This window comes from Bos mutus, chromosome 17 (genome assembly GCF_027580195.1).
Source record: "Bos mutus isolate GX-2022 chromosome 17, NWIPB_WYAK_1.1, whole genome shotgun sequence".
NCBI classification, from domain to species: domain Eukaryota; kingdom Metazoa; phylum Chordata; class Mammalia; order Artiodactyla; family Bovidae; genus Bos; species Bos mutus.
In genome coordinates this window covers 56,454,088-56,481,834 of record NC_091633.1, presented here as the reverse complement: position 1 = coordinate 56,481,834, position 27,747 = coordinate 56,454,088, and the positions used below count along the sequence as shown (strand labels likewise).

Here is a 27,747-nt window from a genome sequence, read left to right as displayed (position 1 = left end):
ACTCGATGGATCTGAGTCTATGTGAACTCCGGGAGTCGGTGATGGACAGGGAGGCTTGGAGTGCTGTGATTCATAGGGTCACAAAGAGTCAGACACGACTGAGCTACTGAACTGAACTGAACTGAACTGAAGCATGCACTAAATCTTTCTTCAAAAAAGTCTTGCTAAAAAAAAAAAAAATTCAGTTGAACTAAATACGTGTTAGTGGTGTGGTGCATTTACATTCTGGCGCAAGCTCTTCATGGGGCCAAATTCTGGGAACAAACATTTTGATACTTTGGCCTGCAATGGTCTAGTTAGAAACACATAAACCCCTTGATATGATTTTAAAATTCTCACAAAGAAACGGATCGCCAGTCCAAGTTCGATGCATGAGACAGGGTGCTCGGGGCTGGTGCACTGGGATGACCCAGAGCGATGGGATAGGGAGGGAGCTAGGAGAGGGGTTCAGGATGGGGAACACATGTAGATCTGTGGCTGATTCATGTCGATGTATGGCAAAGCCACTACAACATTGTAATTAGCCTCCAATCAAAATGAATAAATTTATTTAAAAAATAATAATACTTCTTGAAAAAAAAAATTCTCACAAAGAAGTCTATTAAACTTTTCCATGAGGAGAGCAAAGTCTAAGACAATAGAATTAAAGGACAAAAGAAAGCTGGGTCAGTCCAAATGAAGTTTTTATAGTGGGTAGCCCTGAGCTCAATTTTGAAGAACATAAGAGTTGTGATGAGGGAAGAGAGATAAGTAAGAAAAATAACAAAGGAATAATATCAAGAAAAAGGAAACAGAAAGATGGGAGAGAAGACTTTAGCGTTAGCCCTTCAAGAACAAAGCAGTATTTTCCTCTTATCCCTTAAGCCCAGACATTCCCTTGTTAACTCATGGCTTTCCAAAGAGAAAATCAGATAGACTTGATTTTGGGCATCCTTAGTCCTATTATGCAGTATCTATCTACCTAGAATAAAAATATGAAATACATAATAATTTTAAACTCTCTAAAGTTATATATAGAAAGCTATTTTGGCGACTTTCTGATCCTTCAAATATTTGCAGTTAAAGATAAATGAGCTCCAAAGCAAAAAGCTCTCAAGTACGTGTTTCAAATGAGTGTTCTTTTTCCTTCTTCAGGTATTTATAGAAAAAGATCCATATCAAAATTATTCTTCATCATAAAAGTCAGCCAATCATTACTAAACAATTTTCCAGTACTGCCACTACAGATAATTGTTTAACTATTAAAGTGTATGTTGTGATTTATAACTGCCATAATGGCACCAATCTCTACATGATTGCTTGGTGCTGCCGCGGAAGACATACCTCATCTGTTGTGGCATGAAATGCCGTGTGACAATTTATACTGATGCGCATTTCTTATTACCTGCTGATAATAACCTATCAGTGAAAACGACAGCTTAATTATACAGCACGTCTCCCGCTGGCAAATAACTGGATTCAAACATTTCTCTTGCTTCTCACCAATCCCTAACAGAAGCAGAAAGGAGAATCACCGCAATCCTCATAAACAACACTTAAAATTAAGAAAATAAAAATCTAAGTCAAACTTGATCTTTTATTAACCACATATGTACTTTAGCCCAATAATTCCTCGGCAACCGTTTCCAGTTCACAAGAGCTGGTTACCATTCTCCAATGGTTTTATATTTCTTGCTGATTAGGCCTCTTATATTTCCCATTCCAAATACTGGGCTTTTTATGAAATGGGTCAAATGATTTATCCTAAGCATTGACTCTCTGAATCAACATCATGGCCACAGATTTGGTGTAGTGATCCCAAAGGTCTTATTTCTAAGGTATTGCTTGTAGGTTCCTTCCTGACAAGTAGATTCAACTTCTCAAGTCAGTAGTGCTTACAAAACTAGGTGGCTGGATGTTTCTATCAGTTACGTTTATTTAACTGGCAGCATGCTTACATTCCTAAGTTCCATGTGGTCCATGGGGCTGCTGGCCTTCTCTTCCCTGGACTGGATGGTGGAACTTCCCGACCTTTTCAGCACTGGTGGGTTCCTTCTTCTCCACTAGAGCTGTGTGTCCTTATCTGGGAACAGCCAACAGAATGGCTGCCCCTCAGTTAGGAGACTTAAAGCAGTTTTAACTCTCTACCTCTTCTTTCATTGGCCTCATTAAATGTTCTTTTTTGGAATGAATTTTTATTGGAGTACAGTTCCTTTACAATGCTGTATTAGTTTCTACTGTAAACAGAGCGAATCAGCCATACATATACATGTATATTCTCTTTTTTGGATTTCCTGCCCATGTAGGTCACCACAAAGGATTGAGTAGAGTCTCCTGAGCTATACAGTAGGTTCTTATTAGTTATCTATCTTATACATGGTATAAGTAGTGTATATACATCATTCTCAACCTCCCAATTCATCCTACCCTCCCCTTTCCCCCTTGATACATATATACAATGGAATATTACTCGGCCATGAAAAAGAACAAAACTGGATCATTTGCAGGGATGTGGACAGACCTAGAGACTATCATACAGAGTGAAGTAAGTCAGAAAGAGAAAAATAAATATTTTATTTATTAAGTACAATAAATAAGTATTATTTATTAATAAGTATTATTAATACTTATATATGAACTCTAGAAAATGTTACAGATGATTTTATTAGAGACACAGACATGAGATCATTAAATATTCTTATTTAATAGCTACTAAAACTACTACTATGAATAGACTGCTATTCCTTTACTCTTTCTAAACTTTGCTTTCCATTTTTCTCTGCTTTTTACTTCTTCCAAGCTCCTCAGCTTTTCTTCCAAGAAAATAGGCTATCAGTTCAGTTGTGTCCAACTCTTTGTGACCCCATGGACTGCAGCATGCCAGGCTTCCCTGTCCATCATCAACTCCTGGAGCTATAGACATCATCAAATATTCAGTGTGCCTCCATGGGACTGAAATACTCAGGTCCTTCTATGGGATTACATATTTGTTAGAGTCTTTAAGAGTTTGACCCTTTCTACTGGGTGTACTTGTACAAGATGCCCAAGATGGCTGCATTTTTGTAGTTTAAAATGTTAGATTTTTTTTTTAGAGCTTTTTTGTTTGTTATCACAGAGGATTATAAAAAGGTAAATGTAGGAGGCTGCTTCTTGCACCACAGCTATCCCTAAGTAACAGAGGCTGCACTATTAACTTCAGTGAGCAAAGGAAACTAAAAAGTTTTATAGAATATAGTTTTATAGAATATAGCTACGGGATGGAAAATTATCTTCATTCAGCTATAGGACATAGCCTTCTAAGCAAACAGCATTAAAAGTATCACAACCATGTGCTTGGATCACAAACATCCATCTTTGTAGAAATAAAACCTCTCTCTTTGGACTTATGTAAATAATGGTGATGGTCACTATCTTTTCTCTTACTGGACTCCATGCAGATTAGCATCCTTCTATTCTTTTCATCATTAGAACATTATGAACGTTGCTCTTATCATTAGAACACGGATCTTTCCATCATAACTGCCAGAGAGCAGGGCACCAACAGCAAAAGACTGCGAAGGATACTTGGGAAACAAGGTATCGGAAGAGCACAGAGCCATGGAATTGTTAAATCCAGTAAAAAGTCTTCAGAAGAATTGATGCTTCTGAACTGTGGTGCTGGAGATAACTCTTGAGAGTTCCTTGGGCAGCAAGGAGATCCAACCAGTTCATCCAAAAGGAAATCAACCCTGAATATTCATTGGAAGGACTGATACTGAAGCTGAAGCTCCAATACCTTTGCCACCTGATGCAAAGAGACAACTCATTGGAAAAGACCCTGATGCTAGGAAAGATTGAAGGCAAAAGGAGAAAGGGGCAGCAGAGGATGAGATGGTTAGATAGCATCACTGATTCAATGGGCATGAAACTGAGTAAACTCCAGGAGACAGTGAAGGACAGGGAAGCCTGGCATGCTGCAGTCCAGGGTGTCGCAAAGAGTTGGACATAACTTAGCAACTGAGCAACAACGGCAACAGAGTATCTTCAACCTGAAGGGTGCCCCACCCAACGCATTTGGAGAACCATATCAAGAGCCAAGGGCTTTGTCTTTCAGCTGATAATACTAAGCTAACAAAGATATCAATTTAAGAAATATAATCTTGCATGGAACAATATTAGTAGGAATTCCATAAAAGAGTGACAAAAACTGGAAAAATGTATGCCAAAAAAAAAAGAAAAGAAAAATGTATGCCAGATGGGGAAAGCCTAGTGGAAGAACTAAGAATTTAAACAAGAATTTTAAAAAATAATAAGCACCATGCAGCGTGTACCTGTCAATCTCAATCTCCCAATTTATCCCTCACCTGCCCCCAGAATGCATCTTTTTTTTTTAATTGGGGTATAGTTGCTTTGTACACACTACTATAGATAAAATAAATAACTATTAGAACCTACTGTTTTGTACAAGGAACTCTAGGTAATACTCTATAATGACCCAAATGGGAAAATAATATAAAAAGATTGAATATATGTATATATGTATAACTGATTCATTTGGCTGTACAGCTGAAACTAACACAACATTATAAATCAACTATACTGCAACAATTTTTTAAAATAATAAATACTGGAGCAGTAAGAAGGATTTTGGAAACATGAGTCAAGAGGAAGAAATTGTGAAGAAATAAATGGGTATAATAAATATTTTTAAAGTAAGTGATAAAGTAAGGAATTAGCCAAATAGCTTGAATGCAGGATGAAAACCACGGTAGACTGGAAGAATGAGCTACACAGTTACATCAGGCATTGTCCTCAGAGGCATTTGGGGCTAACAATTACACAAGGAAAAGGAAGGAAGAGTCAAATGACATGGAAGATGAAAGCAGAAATTTCAACTTCTGTCCACTTGTGGTCTGCAAACCAAAAAAAAGGACAGAAATGAGAATACAATAATCAAGATGTTGCTAAAATTGCAAATATAAGACCTCAAAATAAAGACGATAATAGAGTAGCAAAGAAGTTAAATTAAAAACTCAGAGTCAGGAATATTTTAGTGCATTCAAGAATATTCAGGCCAAGGTTCTCCTTGGAAATATTCATTACAGCGAAAGCAGACAGAAGTCAGACAGACATCAGGCTTCTTGAAAGAAACACCAGATGCAAGAAGATAATAGAGTCCCCACACTGTTGAAGAAAAATAGCCTTGCACCTAAAATCAAATATCCAGGGAAACCGTTATTTAAATGTGCAGACAAAATGACTATATCCACAGGCATATGAGACCTCTGAAAAATTCACCCTTCATTTATCATTTGTGAAATAATTTTGGGAGGAAGCAAGAAGATAGAGGAAACAAAGATAAGTAAAGAAGAGTCTGTGTGTGTGTGCATCCAAAGTGTCTCAGCTGTGTCCGACTCAGACGGTATAGCCCTCCAGGCTCCTCTGTCCTTGGGACTCCCCAGGAGAGAAGACTCAAGTTGGTTGCCATGTCCTTTTCCAGGGGATCTTCCCGACCCAGGGATCAAGCCTGTATCTTTTATGTCTCCTGCATTGGCAGGTGGGTTCTTTACCACGAGCACCACCTGGGAAGCCCCTTAAGAGTCTATTAATATTTAAATAAGCAAAACATAGAAAGCACTTAAAATACTACTTAGCACATAGTGAGTACTCCATGAAAATGCGTTGTTACTATTATTTTGGTCTTCAGTTGCTGATTAAAATAGTTGCATTGAAATCTCTAAAAAGTAAAGAAAATGCTTTTTAAAGTTCTATATGTGTGATGTTTACTAGAGATTTTTTAGTGGATATCATTAATCCATTCATGTATTTATTTGGATGACCCCATCGAATATTATCAAGCTCTATTTAAGATAAAATAGATAACTAATGAGAACCTACTGTATAGCTTATTTCAGTTCAGTTCAGTTCAGTCACTCAATCATGTCCAACTCTTTGTGAGTTGGAGACAGGCCTCCCTGTCTGTCACCAACTCCCGGAGTTTACTCAAACTCTAGTCCATTGAGTCAGTGATGCCATCCAACCATCTCATCCTGTCCCCCTTCTCCTCCCGCCTTCAATGTTTCCCCGTATCAGGGTCTTTACCAATGAGTCAGTTCTTTGCATCAGGTGGCCAAAGTATTGGAGTTTCAGCTTCAGCATCAGTCCTTCCAATGAATATTCAGGACCGATTACCTTTAGGATGGACTGGTTGGATCTCCTTGCAAGAGTTCAACATCACAGTTCAAAAGCGTCAATGCTTCAGCACTCAGCTTTCTTTATAGTCCAACTCTCATATACATATATGACCACTGGAAAAACAATAGCTTTGACTAGATGGACCTTTGTGGGCAAAGTAATGTCTCTGCTTTTAATATGCTGGCTAGGTTGGTCATAGTTTTTCTTCCGAGGAGCAAGAGTCTTTTAATTTCATGGCTGCAGTCACCTTCTGTGGTGATTCTGGAGCCCAAAATAAGTCTGTCATTGTTTCCACTGTTTCCCCATCTAGCTGCCAGGAAGGGATGGGACCAGATGACATGACCTTAGTTTTCTGAATGTTGAGCCTTAAGCCAGCTTTTTCACTCTCCTCTTTCACTTTCGAGACTCTTTTAATTCTTCACTTTCTGCCATAAGAGTGGTGTCATCTGCATATCTGAGGTTATTGATATTTCTCCCGGCAATCTTGATTCCAGCTTGTGCTTCACCCAGCCCAGCATTTCTCATGATGTACTCTGGAGATAAGTTAAATAAGCAGGGTGACAATATATAGCCTTAACATACTCTTTCAAGATTTGGAACCAATCTGTTGTTCCATGTCCAATTCTAACTGGTGCTTCCTGACCTGCATACAGATTTCTCAGGAGGCAGGTAAGGTGGGCAGGTATTTCTATCTCCTTCAGAATTTTTCACAGTTTGTTGTGATCCACACAGTCAAAGGCTTTTGGATAGTCAATAAAGCAGAAGTAGATGTTTTTCTAGAACTCTCTTGCTTTTTCCATGATCCAACAGATGTTGGCAATTTCATCTCTGGTTCCTCTGCTTTTTCTAAATACAGCTTGAACATCTGGAAGTTCACAGTTTACATACTGTTGAAGTCTGGCTTGGAGAATTTTGAGCATTACTTTGCTAGGGTGTGAGACGAGTGCAATTGTGTGGTAGTTTGAGCATTCTTTGGCATTGCCTTTCTTTGGGATTGGAATGAAAACTGACCTTTTCCAGTCCTGTGGCCACTGCTGAGTTTTCCAAATTTGCTGGCATATTAAGTGCAGCACTTTCACAGCATCATCTTTCAGGATTTGGAAGAGCTCAACTGGAATTCCATCACCTCCACTAGCTTTGTTCATAGAGATGCTTTCTAAGGCCCACTTGACTTCACACTCCAGGATGTCTGGTTCTAGGTTCGTGATTACACCATCGTGATTATCTGGGTCATGAAGATCTTTTTTGTACAGTTCTGTGTATTCTTGCCACCTCATCTTAGTATCTTCTGCTTCTGTTAGGTCCCTACCATTTCTATCCTTTATGGTGGCCACCTTTGCATGAAATGTTCCCTTGGTATCTCTAATTTTCTTGAAGAGATCTCTAGACTTTCCCATTCCATTGTTTTCCTCTATTTCTTTGCATTGAATTGATCACTGAGGAAGGCTTTCTTATTTCTCCTTGCTATTCTTTGGAACTGAACTCTGCATTCAAATGGGTATATCTTTCCTTTTCTCCTTTGCCTTTTGCTTCTCTTCTTTTCATAGCTATTTGTAAAGCCTCCTCAGACAACCATTTCGCCTTTTTGCATTTCTTTTTCTTGGGGATGGTCTTGATCCCTGCCTCCTGTACAATGTCATGAACCTCCCCCCATAGTTGTTCAGGCACTCCGTCTCTCATATCTAATCCCTTGAATCTATTTCTCACTTCCACTTATAATCGTAAGGGACTTATTTAGGTCATATCTGTATGGTCAAGTGGTTTTACCTACTTTCTTCAATTTAAGTCTGAATTTAGCAATAAGGAGTTCATGATCTGAGCCACAGTCAGCTCCCAATCTTGTTTTTGCTGACTGTATAGAGCTTCTCCATCTTTGGCTGCAAAGAATATAATCAATCCAATTTTGGTATTGACCATCTGGTGATGCCCATGTGTTGAGTCTTCTCTTGTTTTGTTGGAAAAGTGTGTTTGCTATGACTAGTGCATTCTCTTGGCAAAACTCTATTAGCCTTTGTCCTGCTTCATTCTGTACTCCAAGGCCAAATTTGCCTGTTATGCCAGGTATTTCTTGATTTCCTCCTTTTGCATTCCAGTCCCCTAAAATGAAAAGGACACCTTTTTTTGGTGTTAGTTCTAGAATATCTTGTAGGTCTTCATAGAGCCATTCAACTTCAGCTTCTTCAGCATTACTGGTTGGGGCATAGACTTGGATTACTGTGATATTGAATGGTTTGCCTTGGAAATGAACAGAGATCAATCTGTCATTTTTGAGATTGCATCAAGTACTGCATTTCAGACTTTTGTTGACTATGATGGCTACTCCATTTCTTCTAAGGGATTCTTGCCCACAGTAGTAGATATAATGGTCATCTGAGTTAAATTCACCCATTCCAGTCCATTTTAGTTCGCTGATTTCCTAAAATGTTGATGTTCACTCTTGCCATCTCCTGTTTGACCACTTCCAATGTGCCTTGCTTCATGAACCTAACATTCCAGGTTCCTATGCAATGTTGTTCTTTACAGCATTGGACTTTACTTCCATCACCAGTCACATCCACAACTGAGTGTTGTTTTTGCTTTGGATCCATCTCTTTATTCTTTCTGGAGTTATTTCTCCACTGATCTGCAGTAGCATATTGGGCACCTACAGACCTGGCGAGTTCATCTTTCAATGTCCTATCTTTTTTGCCTTTTCATATGGTTCATGGGGTTCTCAAGGCAAGAATACTGAGGTGGTTTGCCATTCCCTTTTCCAGTGGACCACGTTTTGTCAGAACTCTCCACAATGACCAGTCTATCTTGGGTGGCCCTACACATCATGGCTCATGGTTTCACTGAGTTAGACAGGCTGTGGTCCATGTGATCAGATTGATTCGTTTCCTGTGCCTGTGGTTTTCAGTCCGTCTGCTCTGTGATTATTGTTTGTTATGTTAGCTAACATTCTATTTAGTGTTGAAAAATGCTATTGATTTTCCATTGTTCTTCTGCCTGGCAATCTTACTGAACTTGCCAACTACTTGTAGTAGTTTGTTAATATTCAGAACTTTCATTTATAAACAATGATAATTTTATCTCCTCCCATTTAATCTTTATATCTCATATTAGTTTTTACACTGAGGCAGCACCAACTAGGTGAACAGTGCATGCTCTGGAGAGAGATCTGGGTTAAAAGTCTAATTCCATCTCACTGTGGAGCCTGGCCCAGTCACCTACATTCTTGCGGCTTCAGTTGCATCACCGGAAAAGTGGTGAAGATGTAAACACCTTAAGGAGCTTGGGAGGGTTACACAAGTGGAAGTGCTTCGCATGTGGCTGACAATAAACGCTAACCACAGCCCTGTTTCTGCATACACCAGGGACTAGTCCAAGGAACCCCATGGATACTAGTCTTATATAAAGTGATGGCATATTGGCCTATAACCTATACACATCTTCTTGTATACTTCGAAGTGTGTTAGTTGCTCAGGTGTGCCTGACTCTTGGCAAGCCCATGGCCTGCAGCCCACCAGGCTCCTCTGTCCATGGGATTCTCCAGGCCAGGACACCAGAGTGGGTTGCCATTTCCTTCTCCTTTGAACCATCTATAAATTACTTGTAATACCTAACTAAATATGAATGTTATGTAAATAGTTGCCAATGAGCCAAAAATTCAAGTTGCTTTATGGAACCTTCTAGAATTTTTTTTTTTTTAGTATTTTCGATCTGCAGTTGGTTGATCCTGAGGTTATGGCACCCAACAAATAGAGCAGGCCAACTGTTCTGAAATATTTATTACATGAAATTAAGAATGGGAGATACCTAACCCAATCTTGGAGTCTTAGGGGAAATAGTCCCAGAGAAAACAATATCAAAATGAGACACCTGGACCAGGTAAGTGAGTCAGGACAAAGAGGTGAGGAAGAGATGTTGGTTGAAGTATTCTCAATGAGGGATGTGCATGTCTGTGCATTTAGCAATGAAAGAAAATATGGATTGTTCAGAGAATGGACAGTGTGTCCTGGGTAACTTGGCTCTTCATATACAAATATTCATTGCTCCACTAGATAACAAGTTCCTAAAAGTCATCATGTTTGGTTCATGTGTTTATCTCTCACAGCACTTGATAGACACCCAAGCACAGAGAAGGTATTCAATAAATCATAAATATCTGCTATTGTTTGGGAGAGTTTCTGGTCTGTTGTTATCCTACCTGATTCAAAACCATCCCTACAAGCCAATGCTTTATGAACTACAGAGGCTGAGGAATGTGTCTTAAATTGAGAGGTCAAAGTATAGAAGAGAACTATATCAATATTAAATCTAATATGCCAACATAAAACCACATGTCTGAAGTTTTAGAGGTCCTTCACAAAACAAAACGAGAATCTTTATTTCTAGAAGTAAAGTTTAAAATATGAAATATAGATTTAAAAAAAGTCACATTTAGAATTACTGCAAATTTTAAAGTGACAAATAGTATTGCTATGACTGCACATTTGTTCTCTTGGCCTCCCAGGGAAAGAAGCATCAAATAAATTAAGTATTAATGCTACTACTATTTTTACAAAAGCTTTCTCATCTTTTTTGTACTATTGAATATTTTTTTTCCAAAATACTTAGCCAATATTGTTGAATTAAGAAAACCAAAGAATTTCTATTTGAAGGAATTTAGAAAATAGGGTGTGGCTTGCTTCTACTTCCTTTCACTTAGTGAAGCATTTACTTTGTAATTGATTAAAATTATCCTCTCAGATAATAAAACTGGAAAAAGAAATATTAAACAACCCTATTTTTTTCAGTCAATTCTAAAAACCATCACACTAATCTAAGAAGCTCACCTGTATTATCTAAAAATGAACGTAAAGATTCTATCTGTAGTTTGGCCCAAATTAGACTCTCAGAAAATTCTATCTCCCTTCTTGATCCTGACAATAAAAGCATGTGCTGGGACATTCTAAGAGCTATGTGATCACTCATGATTTATTTCCAGTCAAACTCCTTTTCTCAGAACCTAGTATTATTACCTGACCCCTCAGCAATATGTGAAAGATTACTGACAACAATAATAACATTATTCAAGTTTTACCATGTACCAGGCAAGTGCCTGGCACATGAGGACACAGTGTTTTCCAAACTTTAGCCCTTCCAACTCCATCATGATTCTTGTCATCCTTTGCACCACCGGTATCATTTATCTGAGGAGATGGGTAATAAGAACATGAGTCAATATAGAAAATACTGCAGATACTTAGAGAAGCATCCATCAGTGGAGAGAGCACAAAACAGGATGTGATCAATGTTTCCAGTTGGCTAGAGAGGAGGTAAGCCAATGTAGGAGACATAAAAGACTCAGGCTTAATCCCTGCATCCAGAAGATCCCCTGAAGCAACCCATTCTTGCCTGGAGAATTTTACAGACAGAGGAGCCTGACGAGCTGCAGTTCACAGAGTCACATAGAGTTGGACATGACTGAGGCGACTTAGAATCCATGTACAGAGAGCAGGTAAACTTGAGGTTTTGTCAAGAGAACTACATTAGAAGAAGTAACTCATAGAACACATGGGTGGTTTCCAGAGGTAGAGACAAAATGTGTGCAGGGTGTCAAAAGGCATAAATTTTTAGTTAGAATATAAGTCACGGGGTTGTAATGTGCAGAATGGTGACTAAGACAATTGTGCCCTGCTCGTCTGTTTCAATCGTGTCCAACTTTTTGCAACTCTATGAGACTGTAGCCCGCCAGGCTCCTCTGTCCATGGCATTCTCCAGGCAGGAATACTGGAGTGGGTTTGCCATGTCCGTCTCCAAGAGATCTTCCTTACCCAGGGATAGAACTCATGTCTCCTGTGTCTCCTGCACTGCAGGCAGATTCTTTATCACTGAGCCACTGGGGAAATCCCTGGGTAACAATATTATAGTGCATAACTGAAAGTTGATAAGAAAATAAATCTTAAAAGTTCTCATGATAAGAAGAAAAAATGATAACTCTCTGTGGTGACAGACATTAACTGAACTTATGGTGGTGGTGATCATTTTGCCATATAAACAAAAGTCAAATCATTATGTCAGACACCTGAAACTCATAGAATTTACATGTCAATTATACTTCAATTAGAAAAAGAAAAGATTTGTGTGTAAGAATAGGCCTATGGGGGTATGGAATCCATCACAACAGAAGCAGACAGTGTGGATATGATATGCAAGCAAGGGTTAGAAGATGTGAAAAGCCTAACATTCTTTTTTGAAGACCTGGAAATTGGCCAACCCTTTCTTGAAAATCCTTTCTGAGCATTTCCTTTTCTGGAGTGGCCAGCTCAGTAATGGGCCTCTGGTCTTCTCTACTTACATTTGCCTCCTGGAGAAATACTCACACAATTGGCTTCAGTCAGTAATTCCTGACAGTGAACTCATAAATCAACATCTCTTGGACTAATAGCCCACCCAGTCTTTAGTGCAGTACTTCTAATGAGTCACCGGACGTTTTTGGCTTTCTTTTCCACTTTTTCCTCAATCTTGAGGTTTCCAAAATGAAACTCATCCATTTCCCTGACTTCCCCTCACATTTTAGCCACAATCCATATCGGTTCCTACAGGGTTTACTTTTCCTGACTCCCAAGATTAAAATCTGAAAGTCGTCAGGATCCTCCCTGCACTTTGAACCTCCAACTGAATCAAAGCCAGTCAAGGGCTTCGAAGAGTGTCTGGCCCATAGTAGGCACTCAAAATTATTACAAATAAATTCTATGAACAAATAAAACATATGAATAAATTAGACCTTCCTTGACAGAGCTCTTGTTTTATTCCCCATTACTTTGAACATATCGTATTCTTTGGCATTCATTCAGCAAATATTTATGAGGCACAACCATTTGCCAGGCACTAACAGATGATGGGGATATGCCAATGAACAAAATAATAAAAATGCTCTCCTGTAGCTCATGTACAAATGGGGAAAGGTGGGAATTAACAAACATGACTGAATAAAACATCATCCCTTATCTGAAAATCTTACATTGAAAAGACTCTAAGAACTGAAGGTTTTGCTTAATTTGTTGGTTAACAAAACATGGGCTGGCATAAAACTACTTAGATCTGTATCTGTTTCACTTTTGAGTAGCTTTCCTGAATAAGCTTACTATATACCATAGTTGTCACATGATATATAGCAAAGGCATTATGTCACTATATTAGTCTGTTCTTCTAGGATTGCCATTGCAGAATACCATAGATGGGGTGGGTCACACAACAGAAATTTATTTTCTCATAGTTCTGGAGGCTGGAAGTACAAGATCAAGGTGCCGGAATGGTTGGTTTCTGGTGAGGTCTTGCTTCCTGGCTTGTAGGCAGCCCCCTTCTCACTAGGTCTGAACACACCCTTTCCTCTGTACATGTGGACTCCTAGGGTCTCTTCCTCATCTTATAAAGACAGCAGTTCTAGTCCATTAGGGCCCCGCCCTTTTGACCTCACTTACCCTGAATTACTCCTGAAAGCACTGTCTCCAAATGTCGTCACACTGGAGGCTGAACTTCTATATGTGGATTTGGTGGGGAGAGGGAGAGACACAACTCAGTCTATCACAATTACCTTTCCAAAAGCTGAAAAAAATCTGAATTCCAAAGACATCTGACCCTAAGTGTTTTGGATAAGGTAGCAGAAACCTGGTGGTATGTCGGGTAGTTATGGGTGTCTGGAGAAATGTTTGAGCTGAGAGAGAGTGTACGTGGAAATGCAACAGGAAGTACACCAGTCAGGGAAAGCCTCCCAGCAAGGCGGGTATTTGAGCCAAGCCCCGCATGAGGTAAGGGAGTGGGCCACACCTGAAAGGAAGCATTCTAGGCAGAAGAATAGCAAGTTCAAAGACCCGGAGACAAGAACAGTGCAGTACACACAATGAATGGAAACAAATACCATATATCAATGCATATATATGGAATCTAGAAAGATGGGACCGATGAACCTATTTGCAAGGCAGCAATGGAGACACAATAGAAAACGGACTTGTGGACACAGGAGGGGAAGGAGAGGGTGGGATGAATGGAGAGCGTAGCGTGGAAACATACACATTACCATACTTGCTGTAAGACTCAGGAAGCTCAAACTGGGGCTCTGTGACAAACTAGAGGGGTGGGATGGGGTGAGAGATGGGAATGAGGTTCAAGAGGGAGGGGACATATGCATACTTATGGCTGATTCATGTTGATAGATGGCAGAAACCAAGACAATGTTGTAAAGCAATTATCCTTCCATTGAAAATACATGATTTTTAAAAAGAAAGGTTGTCAGAGTTACCAAAGCCTTGAGCTAAAAGAGGAGGAGGAGATGAGGTAACAGAGGGACAAATCACTGAGGGCCTTACTGACTACTACAATAGAATTTGGCTTTTACTGAAGTCAAATGAGAAGGCAACGGAGAGTTCTGAATAGAGGAGTGACATGACCGGATCAAGGCTTTAACAGGATCACAACGTGTGGCAGATGATCTCCAAGACAGTGGCCACTAAGCAACATCTTCCTTCTAGGAACAAGCATAACATACAGCCCAGCAGGAGGCTGAGTCTATGTCCTCTCTTCTTGAATCAAGATGGCCTCCAGACTTGCTTTTCCTGATAAAATGAGACAAACTGGACAGTCTGGGAATTTTAGACCTAGGCTTTCTGAGCCTTGGCAGTTTCCACTTCCTCTTTTATAGAAGCTGGGTACTGTGTGAGGAGTCTGACAACCCTGAGACCACTATGTTGCGAATGAGTCCAATCTAGTCACGTAGAAAAAGTGAAGTGGAGAAGAACAAAGGAAACCAGGCAACAGGCAGAACCGAGGCCCCACACATGACCCAATTTCTTGTACAATCTCAGACAATCCTGGACCTTTGGAGTCATAACAACTGAGATCACAGACATTCTGACATAGAGACAAGCCATTGCCGTGGGGTCCTGTCCAAATTTCTACACTTGGAGCTTCAAACATATAAAATAATTCTTATCTTACCCTACTAAATTTGGGGGTAGTTAAATACATAGTAATTAATAACTGACTGAAATTGATATGAGCTCAGGTGAGGAGTAGACACCTGAGGAGTATGTAGCAAGGATACTCACTGTTAGAGCCTAAAAGGGTATGATGAAATCATTATTAGAGGCTGGAGAGAAGGTGATTCCATGCTGCATAACCGCCTGCAATAGTATGAACAAAAGAAAATGTGTCTAGTAAAAACTTGTGGACATGGCTAAGAAAATTTCTGAATGTGATAATTGGCTTTACTCTGTGACCTAGGATTAATTACAGGAAGAGAAAGAGGAACTAAAATGTTCAACTTGTATTTAGAGGAAATCATTCAAACTAGGACTTGTTAGGTTGGAAAACAAAAATTACTGTCCTTCTTGCCTCTCGAGGCAACACAAGATTCTCAAAGAAGCAGTCTTAGGACAAAGATCAAATCCAGGGTCTATTAGTACAGTGTCCCCTGAGGTTAAATATTAAATCAAGCATGTGGCTGGAAGATGTCTCATTAAGACCTAGAAGAGATTTAAGGTGGCACCTCATAGACCCTGTCCAGGAGGAAAAGCAGTTTCCTAAGACCTTGAAGGTTTGCCCTACAGCATTCTGACTCACAGTCAAGGTCAGCTGCAGCCTGTCTCAAGAGTTTTCTGGGTATGTCTTTTCCAATGGACCGATCCTTAATAGACAAATGGGAAGCCTCCAAGGTTTATAAGAAAAATGTACCCCCCATAAAAGCACCACCGGCTAAACAAAAAGAAGGACAGAGAAAGTCTCTAGATCCCTAAAATCTCTAAAGAAATGGCACGCTCAACCGCTAATAAGAACTATTTCTTATGGAAAAGGAAGAAAGAAAGGAGGTGCCTTTAATTTCATAGCCAGTCCAGTGCTAGACTGTAGACACCAGGTGCTAGATCCACCTGGGTGTGTGGCAGGAAGATGAGGAAATCTTCCTGGGTGCGTCACTCCCGGCAGCCTTAGAGGAGCTGCATGTAGCCCAAATCTCGGAATCATGACAAATAACATGATATTGCTTTTTTAAGCCACGACATACTGCAGTGGTTTTCATCTGTTTGTAGATAAGAAAAACGTAAGTAAAAACAGATAACTGAAACTTTGGCGGGGCCGAAGGGAGGGACAAGCGTTGCAAAAGAGGGACCCATTCTTGCCACTGTATCTCGAGACAGGATAATAGTGACCTGGACTCGGCAGACGTGGGATCTGTTTTGAAGGCACAGCTAAGTGATTCAGCAGAATAAATGGCAGGGTGTGAAGGGGAAGAAAGGAATACTCCATGGTTAATAGGTTGATTGGTGATCTGTGCAATTACAAGAATGGACTTGTCATGGGTGTAGCAATTTTGGGGGTAAAGTCAGGAATCCAGGTCTTTACCATCTGGTGGCTCAAACAGCAAAGAACCCGCCTGCAATGCAGGAGATTCGGGTTCAATCCCTGGGTGGGGAAGATCCCCTGGAGAAGGGCACAGCAGCCTATTCCAGTATTCTTGCCTGGGAAATCCCATGGACAGAGGAGCCTGGCGGGCTACAGTCCATGGGGTCCCAAATAGTTGGACACAACTGGGTGACTTTCACTTCACAAGAATCCAATGAGCACTAGATATCTGATTGGGGGTGGTGAAGGGACTTTTATGTATAACTGGAATTCAGAGAGGGGTCATGACTAACACATACACTGATGAGTCATCATTTAGGAAGGTATTGAAAGCCAAGAGACTAAGATCACCAAGGGAGTGAGCATAGACAGAGAAAAGGCCATGAACTGAGCCCTCAGATGCCTATATTCAGAGGTTAAGAAAGTGAGGTGGCAAAGGAGACTAAATTTGATGCTGGTGAGGAAAAAGGACAATGAGGAGGGGGGATTCCCTGGAAGCCATACAAAGAACCTTCCGGTTCTGCTAATGTGGCACCTAGGAAGCAGACCAAGCTCTGGTTACTGGATTTCTCGTGGGTTCCTGGTACCTTTGACAAGTGCATTTTTCACAGGATGGTGGGGATGACCATCTCACTGGGTCAAGAGAGGATGAGAAAGATACACTGGATACGGACCAGAGTTGTTCTATCAAGGTTTTCCTATAAAACGGGGACAGAAAAACCAGGTGGTAGCTGGAGAGAAACATGAGATCAAGAGAGTCTTTCTGGTTTCCCTTTTTAATGGGAAAAATTATAGCAAAGCTGCATGGTGAAGGAAAGACTCACTAGAGACAGAAGAAAAACTGATGACAAATTTTAAAAAAAGAAGAATTGCTAGCATTAGCTCAGCTTCCCAGGTGGTACTAGTAACAATGAACCTGCCTGCCAATGCAGGAGATGCAGGAGATCTGGGTTGGGAAGACCCCATGGAGAGAACATGGCAACTCACTCCAGCATTCTTGTCTGGAGAATCCCACAGACAGAGGAACCTGGCGAGCTACAGTCTAAAGGATCCCAAAGAGTCGGACGTGACTGAAGCGACTTAGCAGGCAGAATGACACAGGCAGGTCCTTGAGAAGATGATAGGAACAAGAGCATATCCCTGAATGGACTTCTGGCTGGTTTCCTTAGCTCCAATTCTTTCTTTTCTTCAGTAAAGCCTATCCTACACTAATTTTCCTAAAATACTGCCTATATGATAATGTTCCAGCAAAGTGTTTTGCTGAGTTGCTTGTTTCCTACCTGTTTTGCATATGCCTCTGCCCAGCTGTTAAACTGTTCAGTGATCACTGAGGTCAATAGAAGTCACCTACGTGTCCAACCCCTGGCTGGGGACATGGGACACACTGTCCTGTCTTTACTCAGAATATAAGTGTAGAGACACATAATAAGATGAATTCACAGAAAGAAACGCTATTACAGGGGAATGTTCGTGTGCCTGCTAAGTTGCTTCAATTATGTTAAACTCTTTGCGACCCTATAGCCTGTAGCCTGCCAGGCTCTGCTTTCCATGGAATTCTCCAGGCAAGAACACTGGAGTAGGTTGCCATGCCCTCCTTTAGGGGATCTTCCTGACCCATGGAGTAAATCTGCATCTCTCATGTCTGTTGCACTGGCAGGCAGGTTCTTTATACCAGTGCCACCTGGGAAGCCCATAGAGGAATGTAGACAGCACCAAATACATTCATAGGAGGAAAAGAATAATTTTTCCTGGGCAGTAGAAAGGGGCAGCCAAAGTTAGAGAGGGTGGGCTTTGTGAGCAGGACACTTGGCTGACAAGGAGTGATGAGGCATATGTATGGCAAGTGTGTCTGGAGCACAGAAGAGGTGACTGGAAATGAAGCTACAAAGGCTGTCTAAGCCTGACTAGAACTTACTCTTCAGTCCTATCATTGGGAAGACTCTATTGCAGCCAGATTCCCTCTTTTATTGTCTGCCCCACAAGGCGCACTCACGCATGTGTGTGGACACACACACACACTTGCTTTGAAGCACAGTGAGCCCTGGCAGTCCGGAAACCATGGGAAGGGGCTGTTGGGGAAAAGGCTGAACTAGATCAGAGCTCGTCAGGGAACCTCCATGACTTTCCAAGGTCTGAACGACCACAGAGAGTTCTAAAGAAATGAATTTCCAGATCCACTACTTCCATAGGAGCCCCTTTTTATGAATGGTATGCCTGAAATGACCCTGAAGCAAGCAGATTTCTAGCAAGTTCTCTTTTCCCTCTTCCTCTTTCATAACGATGCTTTTCCCATTTTACAAAAGAAAGGTGGACCTCGCCCCCACTCAGAATCCTACTTCGTGCCTTGCCTGTCCAGGGTGTCAAACATAGGGGAAAGGGGGAAAACTGCTATTAGAGACACTTTTTTAAGTCAAAGCAGTGGAGCCTGGAGGGCTGCAGTCCATGGGGTCGCTAAGAGTTGGACACGACTAAGCGCCTTCACTTTCATTTTTCACTTTCATGCGTTGGAGAAGGACATGGCAACCCACTCCAGTGTTCTTGACTGGAGAATCCCAGGGACGGCGGAGCCTGGTGGGCTGCCGTCTATGGGTTGCAGGGGGTAGGACACGACTGAAGCGACTTAGCGGCAGCAGCAGCAGCAATAATTACTTATCAAAAGTGAATGGGTTATTTTGGTTAGTTGTGTACTAATAACTATGCTTAAAATAACATAAATAATAATTTTCACAATATAAATATTAATATTTATTTTAAAATGAAATCTCGAAGTATATGCTTCTTTTTGGTGCTGAGGTGTATTTCTGTGTGTGCTTAATTGCATCTGACTCTGCAGCTCCATGAATTGTAGGGTGCAAGGCTCCTCTGTCCATGCAGTTTTCCATGGAAACTATGTCTCCTGCATTGGCAGGCGAATTCTTTACCACTGTGCCATCTGGGAAGCTCGCGGAGGGGTAAGGAGAGCAAACAAGTTGGAAAAATATATGGCTAAATATCTAACTAAAATGTTCAATTAGAAAATAATTTGAAAATGTTAGCAGTCAGTGCTAAAAGTGTGCAAATGATACAGATGACGCTTGAATAATGCAGGGTTGGGGCTCCAACACTCCGCTCTATGGAGAGTCTGCTGTAACCTACAGCAAGCCCTGGGTACCGCGGTTCCTTGGTGTCCATAGTTCTGCTTCACAGAGTCAACCAGCCATGGATACCCTAGCACTGTGGTATTTACTGTCCAAAAAAGTCTCATATAAGTAGATCTCACAGTTTAAACTGCTGTCATTCAAGGGCCAATGTACTTCCTCTCCCAAAGTTGTGTCAGAAGGCATATGAGCAGAAGAGCCGGTAAGGAGACTTCAGTGGTGCAGGTTTCATTGCCTATGTCACTGGGCTGGTATGTCACAAAGATCATTAGAATCCCCACCCCCAACCTTACAGTCATCATATTTTCCTCTTCTGGGATCATTTTCAGTTTCAGTTCCTTTACTTAACCAAACACTTTCTGTCACTCTCCTTCAGCATTTGGAAAAGACACGACTTAGAACATGGCCACCTAATCGGCATTCTGACTTTTTTTAATTCATTTTCATGTGGTCCATATACAGTTCTCTGCTCTTCCAAAAAATGACCTGCCGTGCACCATTAGATTTTCAGTGGGGTAAAACACTGGAAAATATATGTGTATACATACTCTACCTCCAGATACAGAATATGTACAAATACTACCATTGGATTGAGCTGAGGTCAGAGCATTTTATTTCCTATTTCTGATTCTAATACTGAATAACTTAAAAAAAGGGTAACATTCCCCAACATGCAGCAAGTTAGTAAATAGTAACACATACAAAGTTGACTGCAGTTATTTTAATAAAATTCACCATTAACTAGGAGTAAATACTACTAGCAAAACTCACAAATGTTCTCTCAACTTTCCTATGGGATGTTTCTACCCAATCCATAAAATAGGATACCAGCCAGCATATAAACAATGTTCAACTCAATAGTCTCACACAATAATCTGTAATCACTGGATCAAGAAATATAAGAGCTAATATTGAGCTAAAGAAAGAAGCTGGCTTCTTGCCAACCCTCAGACCATAAATATCTTCTGAAAAGGAGACTTCCCATACAGTTGACCACACCCACCTCCCCTGTGTTATGTGTCTTCTGAAGACTCCCTCAATCCCAGCCTTTCACTTGGATGAATGCAAGATACAGACATACATCAATCCACATTTGCCTACCATTTGTCAAGCTCTATCAGCAAAAACTAGGTGAAATGGACAAATGTTTTCATTCAGGAACCATAAAAAGATTTTCTTCAAGGAACAAACTCATATAGACATCCATGTGATGTGACTACTATTTGCTCCTAAATGTAATCTTTAAATATATAATTAATAATGTTAGAATGAAAGTACCATATAAGTGTTACTATAAAACCAGTGTTCCATCATTATCTCACACTACCTTGCAATGAAATTATGGCTGTCACTATCAAATTGTGAGAAATATTTCTATGGAAATAATAGCCTTCATAAATACTGGTGTTCTTAAATCTCGACCACTTTCTCACTCTGTGACTTTGGGAAAGTTATTTAATTACTCTATGGTTCAATTTCTCCAGTTATAAAATACAGTCCCTACTACCACAAAAGTTTATTATGATATTTAAAAAAAAAACTACACACATATTTAGAACAATGTCTGGGACATAATAAGAAGTCATCAAGTGTTAGCTATGATTCATATTATTTCCGATAGTTCAAGTTGTGGACCTGAAATAGGACTCTCTGCATTATCACTCTCTTCACTATCACTAACTAACCTGCAAAGGAACTGTTACATAATGAATAGAACTTAGTATACTCAATGGGAGACAGGAAGAAAGGGCAGTTTTGTAAGTTTTTAATGTTTTTCAAACTGTTTTGTGTTCAAGATCCATTTAAAAAGATCATTAGAGTTATGGCTATTTTCCTCAGAAAAAGTCCCTTTATTCACAGCCTTCCCGAAGTCCAGGTTTGATAAAACCTGAGATGGAGACCCTTCTAGGATTTAAATTTTTCAATTATCAAACTTTAGACCACTGCTTTCCCCCTTCCTCCAAAGAAATTTATAAACATGTATTTCACTGACAAACATTATGTCCTGAGATACAGCTGTTGACATTTACATATTAATTTCATGGATTAAAACAAAAAGCATCAAATTGTTTTTCTTAAACCCACCTAGTAAGCTGTAGGAAAATTCCTAATTCCAGAAACTGTAGCTTTAAATCAGGTTCTGGAGTTTCCATTCCAAATCAGCAGAGAACGGTGAACATTCTGCCTACCAGAAGTCCAGGCCAGCACCCAACCTAACCCCTCTGTCACCCTGTCCTAGAGCAGACAATCCTGCTGGAAAGGCCATTCTGAGTATGATCAAAACTCTGAGAGGAGAAAACCGAGGAAGAAATACAAGGATGTGCCTTTTCTGCCTACCAGAACAAACCTTCACAGTCTTCTAGACTTCTTAACTTTATTAAGCAAAATTTTAATTTTTTTCACACTTTTTTAACTCTAAAATGGCTACTGCTTTGTCATCAGTCCTTTCCTTTCTATATCTTTATGTTTCTCTCTTTGTACCTGCTCCCTCTTTAGCTATCATGCCCTCTGCACTGCTTTCCAATAAAATGACAGGAGTTTAATGTATCTTGTACCTTGATGCATTATCATAGAACATCCACCTCTGCAGAGTAGGATGCTGTAACCACCTAGATCTCATCTGTTTATTCAGTCAAGTCAACTAAGCCCCTTTAAACACACTGACAAAATGAGAATGCCTATCAGTTACAAGGAGATGCCATCACCAGTGTCATAACATCAGACGGTAGTTTTTAAAAACATAATGGGAATCGCTAGTGACAACCACTTTACTTCCAGTTTTGAAACTTCTGATTCACCCTATTTAAGAACCTATTTTAAGCATCATTTAAAAATTAACCCTGCTTTACGTATACTTCGACGTTAAGAAACTTTTAAACGCATAGAAAATCAAGTTAAATTCAATACATTATAAGCTACATTCAAATACATTGTATATGCTTGCAACATCTCAACAACACTTGGAAAAATTAACTGCATTTTCATTTAAAGCCCCTTTGAATAAGCAGTTCACAGCAGTACAAGTCTCCTGCATTTCTTTGAAGTTTCTAGCACGGATTTTCCGGAAATAATATAAAGCCAGGCCTGACTGTCAAAAGGTAGCCATTCTATAAATTCCTCTTCCAAGGCAGATAAGTGTCCTGATCAAAAAAGAGGAGGGCAATTTGACTGACAAACACAGAGTCAGACGTGCAAGTTCACACAGGAGTTGGCACCGGTTGGCGAGTTGGCAACGGTCGGTGGGAGGTTTGGGAGGAGGGAGGGAAGAAGCGGGGAACTGCAGTACCTTACTTGAACTTTCTGAGCTGGATGAGGTGCAGAACTCAGTGCTCTGTGCGGTAGGACTTCCCTTTCTCCGAACCCCGCAGCTCGGCCGGGCGCGCTTCCCTTGCTCTCCGCCTCCCGGCGCGGAGTATGTGGAGCGCACAGCACCCCGCGACGCAGAAAGAGCGGAGCGCACCGCGGGGCCACGGGGGACCCGCGCGGGAGCCGCAAGTGGACTAGCAGTCTGTGCTCGGCTGGAAGCGGAGGATGGCGTGGAGAGCCCGCGACAGGAATAAAGGGTCAGAAGGGGAAAAACCTCTGCGCCTAGCGCCACCGAAAACCGAAGTCGCGGTCAAGTGTTTCCCCCGTAAGAGGGCGGGGCGGCCCGGCTGGCAGCTAGTCGGCGGGGAGACGGGTGGGTCCGGCCAGTGCTGGGAGGGGACCGAGACGAAGGCTTTCGGGGAAAATTCCCTTGCCCTTTCCAGCCACCAGCACCTCCCCTCCCGAGGCGGAGAAGCCAAGCTCTGTACCTCCATCGACTCCGGGCTGCAGGGTCAGGGGCGGCAGGCAGTGCAGCGGGGCGGGCGCGGTCACCCGGCTCCCCTCCCGGGCGTCGGGCCTCTGCGGCCACAAACAAATCAGCTGGGGTTTCCCTGGGCGCCTGGAACCCAAGGAGTCCCAACCCCCAACGAAAAGAAAAGTGAAAGAGAAGAGAGCGATGAGGAACGGCCAAGATAAACACCCCCAGCGCAGGCTGGGGGAGGGGTGGGTGGCAGCAGCTCTTTGCCGGGTGCCCCAGGTGTCTTGGCTCCACGCCCCCTGGGAGGTGTCCTCCAGTGCCAAGCCCAGGGGCGCAGAACCTGGAGGGCAGGGGGGAGGAAGGCAGGCTAGGCGCTCCTGCCCCGCCTCCTGGGACGCTGGCCGTGGCCTTGGCCTATCCCTCCCTCTTGGGACACATGCAGGGAAGGAGCGAGAAGGTGACCCGAAGTCCATCTGCCGCATCCACGGGCCCATGGGACGCGAGGCTGTCTGAGCTGCGACTGAGACCTGGGTGCGGCGCAGGTCCAAGGCGTCTGCAGGAGAGGGAAAACGTGTTGGGTCGGGATGGGCGGCCGCCTCAGACCTTGACCCTCCCCGTAGGTAGACTGGAAGCTGAAGTTCTACTAAAGAAACCATGGAAGGAAGACATCTGGGCGACTACTTTGTCCAAGGCAGTTGGCACGGAGGGTGAATGAACTTGAAGGGAGCCTGTCTGCCGGCCACTTTCCCAGTCTAGTGCATAGTCCAGTGTGACATATTACAATAGGACCTTGTGAAATGTTGTTATTGTAGGGTGTTACTGCTGAAAGAACCAAGTTCCTTGAGGCTAAGGTATTCTAATGCCTTAAAGCCTGCAGAAGAGGTTTCAGTTTTTTGGAGGCACTTTGGAGAATCTTGCACACGTTGTGAATCACTGAAAATCCCTAAGGGAAGGGTGCTTCCCCAAATTTTTCAGAGTTATGTCATAGGAAAAATAAGGCTCCCCAGAGCTTGGTAAAGCATTTAACTAACTTTCTTTTGCATCACATAAACATGTTAAAAATAAAATAGAAACATATTAGAAGTGATTTAAATATTAAATGTACCTAAAGTTCCATATAAAATCACTTCACTTTTTATGAAAAGTTTGAGCTCTAGGTAGTCACTGTCAACAAAATGAGATGAAAATGTAAATACTCTTTTACAACCATTCAAAATTTTACCATAGTTGGAAATTATATTTAAAGAAATAAAGCAGTTATTCTTTTCTGTTTTAAGACAATGTAATACTGATTTTTCCTATGATAATGCCAGTGATTTAAAATCCAATCAGACTTGTCCATGGCAAAGCTAAGTCCCCTACATACAAACTTTCAAGTTGTAAACTTTCAAAGATGCAAATGTGCATTCACACATCCAATCATATGAGTTAGTTCATTTGTCTGGCATACATTGTCATGTATGTGCATTGTCTACAAGTGACTGTGCTTTTGTGCACTTTACTGTACAGCACTGTATAGAGTATAGTAGCTCAGTATATTTCAAGCTCAGAATCTCCGGAAGCAAGGTAAAAGTAACAGTGATGTAGTTGGTACTGATACATGGTACTGTACTTTTCAAGGTTCTGTACTATAAGATTTAAAATGTTTATTTTTTGCATGTGTTATGTACTATTTGAGTGAAAAGTGTTATAAACCTATTATGGTACAGTACTATATAACTGACTGTGTTAGTTGGGCACCTAGGCTAACTTTGTTGGACTTAAGGAATGTGCTCTCGGAATTCAACTCCGAGATTTTTGTATGCAGGGGACTAACGATACACTGAAACTCTGATTTGCAGAACAAACATGCATCCTGAGATCAGGTGTGTACAGGATTGGTTTCTGTTACAATAGACATAGCAGCCCTAAAGGCAAAGCATGTGTATATGTGAATATGGAAATTAATGACAGAGAAGTGGATCTGTGTCTGCTCATCGACTTGAACTGCTTCAGTCTTTCTTGGCTCCTGCAAGATGAACCCCCATACCTCCTTCAGCGCCCCTACAGATGTTGTGTGATCTGCAGCTGATGGCTGAAGCAGTTGTCCAGATAGTAAGGCCCCTCTTTGGCTTCACTCAGCAACAACTAGCAGAAGTAAATATCACCGCCACCAGAGGTCAGGTCATTACATGCTGCACTTGGCTGCCTAAGAGCACTTTAAAAAAGTTACTCTTAGCTGGAGCTCACTAGCCTGGTGGCTCTGGCTGACCCCAGGGCTGAGAGACATCAGTGTCTGACAACACACTTTTAATACGTGGCCGTCATGAATTTTCTGAGCTACTGGAGAAGTTTTCATGGTGCTGTGAAACTGATGGGAATTTTCTTCATGTAGCCAAACTGTAAAATACAATCAGTATAAATGGTCTCTGGATGTTGATTGAGCTTCTAATACATGTATAAACTCTAGAACAAGATGGACTGAATGAAATATGAAGCATTTAGTCAGGAGATAAAATACACAAATGACAAGAAAGTTGAGGAACGGAATATTTCCTGCCCTATGGCTCAGTGGTAAAGAATCTGCCTGCCAATGCAGGAGACACATGGTAAGCAGGTTGATCCCTGGGTCAGGAAGGACCCCTGGAGTAGGAAATGGCAACCTACTCCAGTATTCTTGCCTGGAAAATTCCAGAGACTGAGAAACCTGGCATCTACAGTCAATGGGGTTGTAAAGAGTCGGACACAACTGAGCACACACACATGTGACGTCATCAGTGAACAAAGATGTCACAATCATCAGCGATTGCAACCCTCCAGTGCGAGCTGGTGAACCCTAAGGGCACTCAGGAAGGAGAAGAATACCTTCGAGCTAGCAGCCATGGGACTACAGCCACTCCCTATGGTGAGCCCTGAGGAAAGGAAGCTCAGGATATGAAAAACACTGGAAACTGGCCCCAGATAGCTGAGATGCAAAAGAAAGGAATGATTTCCGTGAGCTTAGACTCTTGCATCTTCCCATACATAGAAAGCTCTAAGTTCCTTAACTTGGGATATCTGGTTTTCTTTAATTAACAGCAATCATATGACGTTCAGACTACCTGCCCTTTGTTGCAAAACTTGTATATAATCTGGCTTCTCCCCTTGCCTCCTCAGCACAGTTCTCTCAGGGTCACTTGAGATGCTGTCTCCCAGGCTCAAAGGTTTAAAAATTCCCATTGAAAAAAAAAACATAACTCTCAGCTGTTAGGTTGTGAATATTTTTTAAATTGACAAATTGAAATTGAAACTGATGATGGCCATGGGAGAGACTGCTCAACTACATACTTGCCTCCTGAGCATGTAGGTCAAATTTGTTTTCTCAATTACACACAAAAATGTATATTTGAACTGGTTATATAAATGCATGCAATTCAATGAGGTTGGGTTTTCAGCATGTTTTTGTTGCAGTGCCTCAAAAAGAGAAATCTAAAGTATGCAACTTGTATTTTCAGTTGCCACAGGCTGTTTGGCAGGGTATTAAAAATTGCTCACACCAATGAACAAGTAAATCCCACTGTATAAATTAAAAGCAAAGGCCAAGACTGATGAAATTGCCTAAAGGTAACTAATAAAAGTACCATGTAGAAAGAAGTAAAAATTAACTAAATCTCACAGAAGTGACGATAATAATCTTCCTTTGAATTAAAAAAATAATAAAATAATAATGGAATAAATTTTAACATCTGATTTTTCATTCAAAATACAATATTACCTAATTGGCTAGTCTTCTTTAAAAGAAATGGCTAACGAATGTTTTCTGTAGCTTTGGTGACTACATCGAAGCAGTTGAAAGTTAGCTCATCTGACTTCGTGTTCAAAGTCCACGACTGTGACCTTATTTATGGTTCTCCTAAGGAGCAGATCACAGAACAAGAAAAAGCTGACCTTCTGGTCTATGTAAAACATAGACTGGGACCCCTCAAGGTGCCATTTTGATTAAAACCTTACCTCGAGATTGCTTCCAGTCTTTTTGGTGGTCCTGACAACAAAGAGCAACATTCTTCCTCTTAAAGAAAGTTTTTAAGAGTTTCTTAAATTACTGCTTTGTCAGAGGTAGAGCAATACTAGCTTCTATTTCTGTAGTTCCTAGAAGTGTGCCTACTAAGACAAATATTAGCTCATTAAATCCTCATGATAATGCTATGAAATATGAACAACTATTATCTCCATTTTACTAATGGAGAAACCAAGGCCACAAGAAATTTCACAATTTGCCTGCAATTCACATGCAGTTGGGTAGTCCCCCACAAGGATCTGATCTTGGGTGGTCTAGCTTGGGTCTACCCCTAA

General features: G+C 41.2%; 1 protein-coding gene across 4 annotated transcripts in view; it reads right to left on the bottom strand.

The window, feature by feature from the left end:
• IL15 (interleukin 15) overlaps positions 1 to 23,585 on the bottom strand; it is a 94,640-nt gene extending 71,055 nt beyond the window's left edge. The window contains exon 1 of one of the 4 annotated variants that reach the window (XM_070386579.1): positions 23,447 to 23,585. The gene's annotated coding sequence lies outside the window, so the exon portion shown is untranslated. Of the gene's footprint in view, positions 1 to 22,938; positions 23,388 to 23,446 lie in introns of those variants that run through there. The other 3 variants (XM_070386580.1, XM_070386582.1, XM_070386578.1) reach the window with 3 other exon arrangements.
• Positions 23,586 to 27,747: the final 4,162 nt, after the last annotated feature.